The 6,679-nt window shown below is 43.9% G+C and overlaps 1 long non-coding RNA gene across 1 annotated transcript in view; it reads left to right on the top strand.

Moving 5' to 3' along the window:
* The window catches only part of LOC109513896 (uncharacterized), a 4,529-nt gene extending 2,503 nt beyond the window's left edge, over positions 1-2,026 (top strand). The window contains exons 2-3 of the long non-coding RNA XR_002167887.1: positions 1,478-1,582; positions 1,674-2,026. This is a non-coding gene — a long non-coding RNA (uncharacterized LOC109513896). The remainder of the gene's footprint in view (positions 1-1,477; positions 1,583-1,673) is intronic.
* The last annotated feature ends 4,653 nt before the right edge of the window (positions 2,027-6,679 follow it).

Genomic DNA, 6,679 nt, shown 5'->3' on the forward strand with positions numbered 1-6,679 from the left:
ATTGAAAACCCAACCCCGCGTTTGGCTGCCACTGAAAGTCCCCGAGGCAAAACTCTTGTAGCATTTTTAGTTGGATAAACATTCAGTAGATCGGGGGAAAAGTGGACTCTATTTGAAATCCCAAGAAATCTAGATAATAGAACAGACTGGGATTGGTTTTTCCATCCATCCATTTTCGACCAGTTTGCCAGTTGATCGAGGGTGAAAGACACCCTGAAATAGTCGCCGGTCTCGTAGGGCATAAATATAGAAATCCATTTCAACCTGAACTCACTAAGCAGGAATCGAAACAGTTGAGTACCCGTGCACTAGCATCCATCTATACTTCCATTTTCAGGGCCACGGGAGACACTGGAATCTATTACGGGTAACTTTGGTCGCGAAAGAAACCCTGGATTGGTCTCCAGTCAATTACCTAGACTTTCTCACCGACATACAATCAGGACTGGACTGACCGTTGGGCATAGCGGACAGATACTTACCTCCAAGGGTAGATAAGGTGCAATTAATGAAACTTTAATGATCTTTTTGCAGTTCATTAACTTCAAAATATTTAAATGTTAACCTAATTCATTGTCTTCACATCGAGCCGAGAACCAACATGGCTGACAAGTTATTGCCTATCACACGATCCTCAGTCGTGATTTCATGAAATAAAATGCTTAAATATCCAGAATCTTGCTCAACGCATTCATAATACAGGCAAGAACAAAGGCTATTTACAATTGTGAAAAATTAAGGCATATTTTTGTGACAGTGAGCTTTGTAGATACGATTTGAATGCAACCAATCTGCAAAACAGTGTCGGTGACAACCACTTCTCAGCTGTTAGCTAGCAAATGCAAATCATGCTTTTTACTTCCACTTGATCCTGCTTTTATTATGTGTGATGCGCAAGGATATGTTTTTATTTTTTTATTTTATGAAGCCATGACTGTGGATCATATGAGAAACAATGACTTCTCAGTTACAGGGAGGGTTACAAGTAAAGTAGGCAATGCCAGGGCTGTGTTTTTATTGATTGATTGATTGATTGATTTTATTTTGCATAAGTTCAATCTTGCCTTCCATCAACCATGTCATACTCCCACGATCCATTTTCTGTTTACCCTTTGATGGACCACAAAGATGCTGACATTTGTCCTCACAGACATTCAGGATTGGACGCCAGCCAATCACATAACCGTTCCCCATTTACAATCATCGACTGGGGAATCAAGTCTGCAGAGTGTCCGACTAGACTATCTCTGATCCGCTATTGCGACTGTCACCTCGAAATCACACACCCGTAGCCAGATTCATGTCTACGAAGCTTAGCCATATTGTGTTGCTCCCCGCCTGCACCAAAAGTGTCCAATCCCTGCGTGGACATTCCTCAAATATTTCACAGCCGAATCCCACTCATGCCCGTCATCATTTATTCCCTGCTGCGTGTGTTTAAATCCTACTGAGTTCTGTCCTCTCTCGTTGTTTGGAGTGGTGATGGTTGAATGGCCAGGCGTGGTTTTCAAGGCCCGTGTCCCTTCCTCACGGGCGTGCGATGATAGGACTATCAGTCGCAGGCTCCGCAGTAAAAAGGACAGTAAGAAATAGAGGGTTTTTTTTTTTTTTTTTAAAGAGCCGGCAAGACGGGAAGAATGACACTTAGCCCTTAATCATCTCTCTGTCTGCAGGGATCCCCTGTACTTTTGTGTCTATTGCAGATAATGGCCTTTCCTCACTTGACAGCATGTCTTTGCCGAGCCGGAGCACAGTGCAACCAATGCTTAAGTGTATCAGGGTGACAAAGTGATGCCAGATTCAGTGGTGTCGCAGCCCCGTCATGTTGTGACACCGCTGACAGCTTGCGGTGTTAAGGACGGGGGGTGGGGGGGGGGGGGGTTGAATGGAGTTAGAATAGATGGTGCAGAAAAGACCCAACTTCCAGAACAACACTTTCGCTAAGAATCATGATCTGTAACACCAGCTGGAACCACTAGAAAGACAGAGAAAAGCAGCAGGAGGACTCTTGGAAGGGAAAGATACAACGTTGCATGTGTTTTAAAAAGAAATAAGTAAATAAAAAAAAAACAGAGACAAACATCACACAAATGACTTTTTTTGGGATGATAGATTTAGCATGTGTTCGAGTGGCTTTTCCCTTCAAAAATGTGATGGAAAAGTCCAAACCGACTACACCGCTTGCTTGACTCCCTCCAATGTTTCCTTCTCTGTCAGCCTGTCTTTTATTCTTCTTTTCCCTATGACAAATTGCACAATGGCAAATGGTAGCAGAGTCATTATGGGATGGTTCGTTATCTCTTGCACTTCTACTCAACAAATTCTGTATGGCCTTCAGAGGATAGTAAGTACCTGACTATGACCGCACATCTGCAAAGGAGCCACTGTGACTTGACTCCACCAGCTACCCACTTTATGCTGGACTCCAAGTTACTTCTGCATTCAGGTCATCGAAGCCTAAGTCAAAACCGAGGTCACATTTCTCTGCGGATAACAGACCCCACTGGGTAGTCCCCAGTCCCCCCAATTTAGTTGAAACTTGCACAAGGTGTGTCAAAAAAGTTCCAGGACGATTGTCACAAAAGATACCAGTATTTCAAACCCAAACTACAAGCTGTGAGTTTCCCCCTCCGATGTGGGCGAGAGTTTCACCATCACAACGTGGAAGCTTAAAATGCCCTGAGCATCTGACAGTTCCTGACCAAGAAGAATATTGCCATGCTGAAGCGACCTCATCTGGTCTGAGTTTGTGAGAAGGCTGTAGATGGTGATCTTCACCGCTTGGTCATGGCTGCCCTGACAAATCTTACTCTGCTCGCTGTCTGTTTCTCAGATCTTGATAGTACGAACCCATTGGGAGCTGCACACTTCTCTCACCGTTTGTGACTGCACAAACTAGTTACCATATAGCTGTCGATGAGTAAGAAGCTGCTGGGTCTTACTACAGTTGTAGTGGACTTTTGCTTATGTGGTAAAGCTGTGGAGAACAATCTTCATGTCCTAGAACTTTGGAATTGGCATGGAAATCGAACTCAACAGATTTTTTGAGGGGTTCAAATTGTTTCCCAGTATAATCAACCGTTTGTCTTCCAAAATGCCCCTGTTAGCTGTTCGTAGGCTAGTAGAATAATAGTACGGTAATAACCGACCACGGTTTTATATCAGGCTGCTCTGTGTTGCTGCTGAACATTAAAGATGATTGTCTGCCTCATCTGCCGGCCATTAGCAGCCTGTGAACACTCATTTTCCAGGTCTGTGATCGCACCAAGCGGTGAGCACCTAATTCACTCAATGAAATGGGGCTCATGATTACTGAGGCAAAGATATAATATGTCACAGAAAATTAGGTGCGGTTCATAATAAATTATCGCCCACATATGCTCACGGTGGACAGAAGGAGTTTGATTTGCTCGTCTTTTGTTGCGTAACAATTGTTTACCAATTTGCGCTGTTTTCTTAGCAACCTAGGAGTCCTTTGGTTCAAGCCATTTCACCTCGACTTTGAATAATCAATAGTAATAGATTCCCAGGCTTCCTCGACCCTTCCCCGTGGCACATTGCAACTTGTCACACAACGCCAGCGTGAATAAAATGTGACTTTATACATTTTCGCTGGGTTTGCAAGAGTGTATTTTACTTTTACAGCGGCTGATTTTGCTCGTGATGGAGGGTTAGTCGCGCGTGGCGTCGAAAGGCCTCCATAAATCAGTGCGAGCGCCGTATCTCAAAAATAGCACTTGCATGATAGATGCAAGTTTACTGGAAGCATTTTAACGCCGAACAATGATTTTGCGCATGTGTGTGTGTGACAAATCTGGAAGCATTTTCTGGTCAGCCGCAGAGCCCTCAGCGATTGGACCAGTTCCATTCCTGCTGCAAAAAGGCTGTGCACAATGGCAAGGGCATCGCAAGTCATCACACAATTTATGGCGTACGTTTTCACCGTACGGGTTTATCCACACGTTTAGGTTCTATTCTGTATGATTCATATCAGTTATTTGGCATCATAGTGTGTGTTAATCTGTGATCTGGCGTACAGTTTTTTACATGATAAAACAAATTCTCACTTCTGTTATAACTGTTCCTTAATGAAATGTGTTATAATGCTAATTTTTTAACCCGCATCTGCAATGGCCAACAGAGCGGCCCCTCAAAAGTCATACTTGGGCTGCAAAATCGCCTTTTTAAGTTTGCATTGAAGTCGTCGTATGTCCATTTTGAGATATTCGCACTGCACTCAATTTTTTTAAAGCTATTTGTGTATATCAGCTGGAAAACTCACCCATTCGCTGTTTTTGTTCCGAGGCGAATGCAATAACTGTATTGCTTTGGCTTCATCTGTTGGCACCCTGGTGCTCAAGTAAATTGTGGCTTTTCATTTGGAGCAGATGACTGACAAACAATCAAAATCACGTGGCTAAATTTGCCTTTAAGCTAGTTTTTGACCTAAAATATACCAGCAGAATGCTTTGATGACTTAATGGAATCAATTTGCTATTATTACATTAACAGCATTCATTTGGACGTTCTTGAAAGTCTGCTTGAGCATACATGTCCGTGAAATGAATGCCTACATAATTTTCATCCCAAGAAAATTGAGTCCTTTGCAAAATCAGACATGAAACAAAATGTTGGCAAGTCAATTAGACATGAGCAAGTGCTACTGTTTGTTGTTGTGAAAGGCATGAGGGACTTCCAGAATTCTTCATGTCGCCACATTTCTCCTTCTGTATTTCCTAAACCCACTCCAAACATTCCACACCGCCTCTCGCCATTCAAGATAAATATGAAACCAAATGGAGAAATTCACGCTTGAAGCAAAGCGACTAATCTCCCTGCTGCCTGTTTCATTCCTCTGTGTTTAATTGATAGAAATTGCACGCATCAAAGAAAACGCACACTGAGATTTAATGGGCATAAAATGGACATTAGCATTTTAAAGAGGTGGATTAACACATTAATCCGGGCAATTTTCACCCAGCACTTCCAATGAGATCGTCGCAGCGCGAAGGCTCCTAATAGGGCTTAACTGGCTTCCTGCTTTAGTGCTGCTCCATGGGATAACACCAAACTTTTTAGTTTTTGGAGCAGGGAAAGAGGGGGAGAAACCAAGGGGCTTAATTTGCGTGATGGCTCTTTTCCTTTGCGAGACGTTCACATGACGTCTTACACAAGTTGCAGCACGTTTTCACAGACTCTGGGGTTTTTTCGATGGTGAAATTGCTCGTGCTTGAAAAGCCATAATCAAAGGGGCGCATTGTTGGACGAACATCACGGAGTTGACTTTTCATCCACGCTGAACATATGTGGTTTTCCGAAAAAGAGGCTCCTTGGGTTACAGAGCGCACTCCCCGTACATACAGTGGAAGCGAGTACATGATGTTAGCGGGGCCTGCGCACTGCCTTGTGATCAAAGTACGTACAAGGCGCTCGCCATTTTGCCAGATGAAACCAATTTGGGATGATTTTTCGAAGGAGCTACAGATGCGCCATGGTTGGAGGCTCCCACGACTGACCCCCAAGCGTCTCGGGCACAGACTTGGGCGACTATATATTGCTCGTTATTTGTCATTTGACAGAAATGGGGTAGGCCTGGATTACGATAATATTGTCTCTGCGTTGTAATATCCTGACACTACTTCTGTGTGAGCAAAACAGATGGAGCCGGCTTTTGGGCAACGCAAGGCAATTTTATTTATACAGCACATTTCATACAAGAGACAACTCAATGTGCTTCACACAACAAAGCGCATCTAAAAGTATTGAGAAACAGAACAACTGAAGACATGTGCAGAGCAATAAGAAACAAAAGTAGCTTATTAAAATGACTAAAAGAACTCCCATTGACATCATTTAAGCATCTTTGCAAAGTAACAAAAAGTGGACTTGACTGCATGAGGGCAATAAAAGGGATTATTATTGTAATTAGATGACTTTTGCGGGGATGCAGAGCATGCCATGTCCCTGCATTGTCAAACTTTGATGGTTTCCCGCAGGAACTGCGAGTCGGGACGACGACAAACCCCCAAACGACAATGCCCCAAGTGGATTTATTCACACACGCCGACACAAACGCTTGTTTAGACGATGCAACATCCCTCCACCCGCCACCTTACACTTTCATTTTACCGTCCCTGTACGCCGGCTCCTCCCTTTTTGTTCACCGCAGTTAATGCACACACAGGACGTGTAAGCTGCCGCTGTAGAGAATGTAATGTAGGTCATCAAACGGAGGCGGCGAGGGAATAGGGCTCCTGTTTTGTGAGCCTCCAGAGTATGAGAATGATGTGAGGGGAGGCAATACGGAAAAACAACGGCGGGCGGAAACACGGCGGAACAAACAAAAGCGCCTTTGACAAACCGTTAAAATGTGGCGTGCGACTGTTTTGGGGTGTTGATGGCGGTGAGGGAAGACACCGCGTTCCCTCCCTCCCTCTTTTCCAAGTTCCCTTGTGAATAGTTGATGCCGCATACCTGCCTGTGCTTCCCTTGTGCCATTATCACCCCTACACGAGATTGCACTCAAGACAATGGTGGAATTTTTGATAACACAGATTGAGAAAAGTGAAACACTGTTCTGAATTAATAAACAACACGGGCTGGTACTTTTAGAGCACAATCTATCCCCTTTCTCTTCCCGCCACTCGGCCTAATATTAGTATTATTACTTTTTCATCCT

This window comes from Hippocampus comes, unplaced genomic scaffold, assembly GCF_001891065.2.
Source record: "Hippocampus comes isolate QL1 unplaced genomic scaffold, H_comes_QL1_v1.1 scaffold82, whole genome shotgun sequence".
Taxonomy (NCBI): domain Eukaryota; kingdom Metazoa; phylum Chordata; class Actinopteri; order Syngnathiformes; family Syngnathidae; genus Hippocampus; species Hippocampus comes.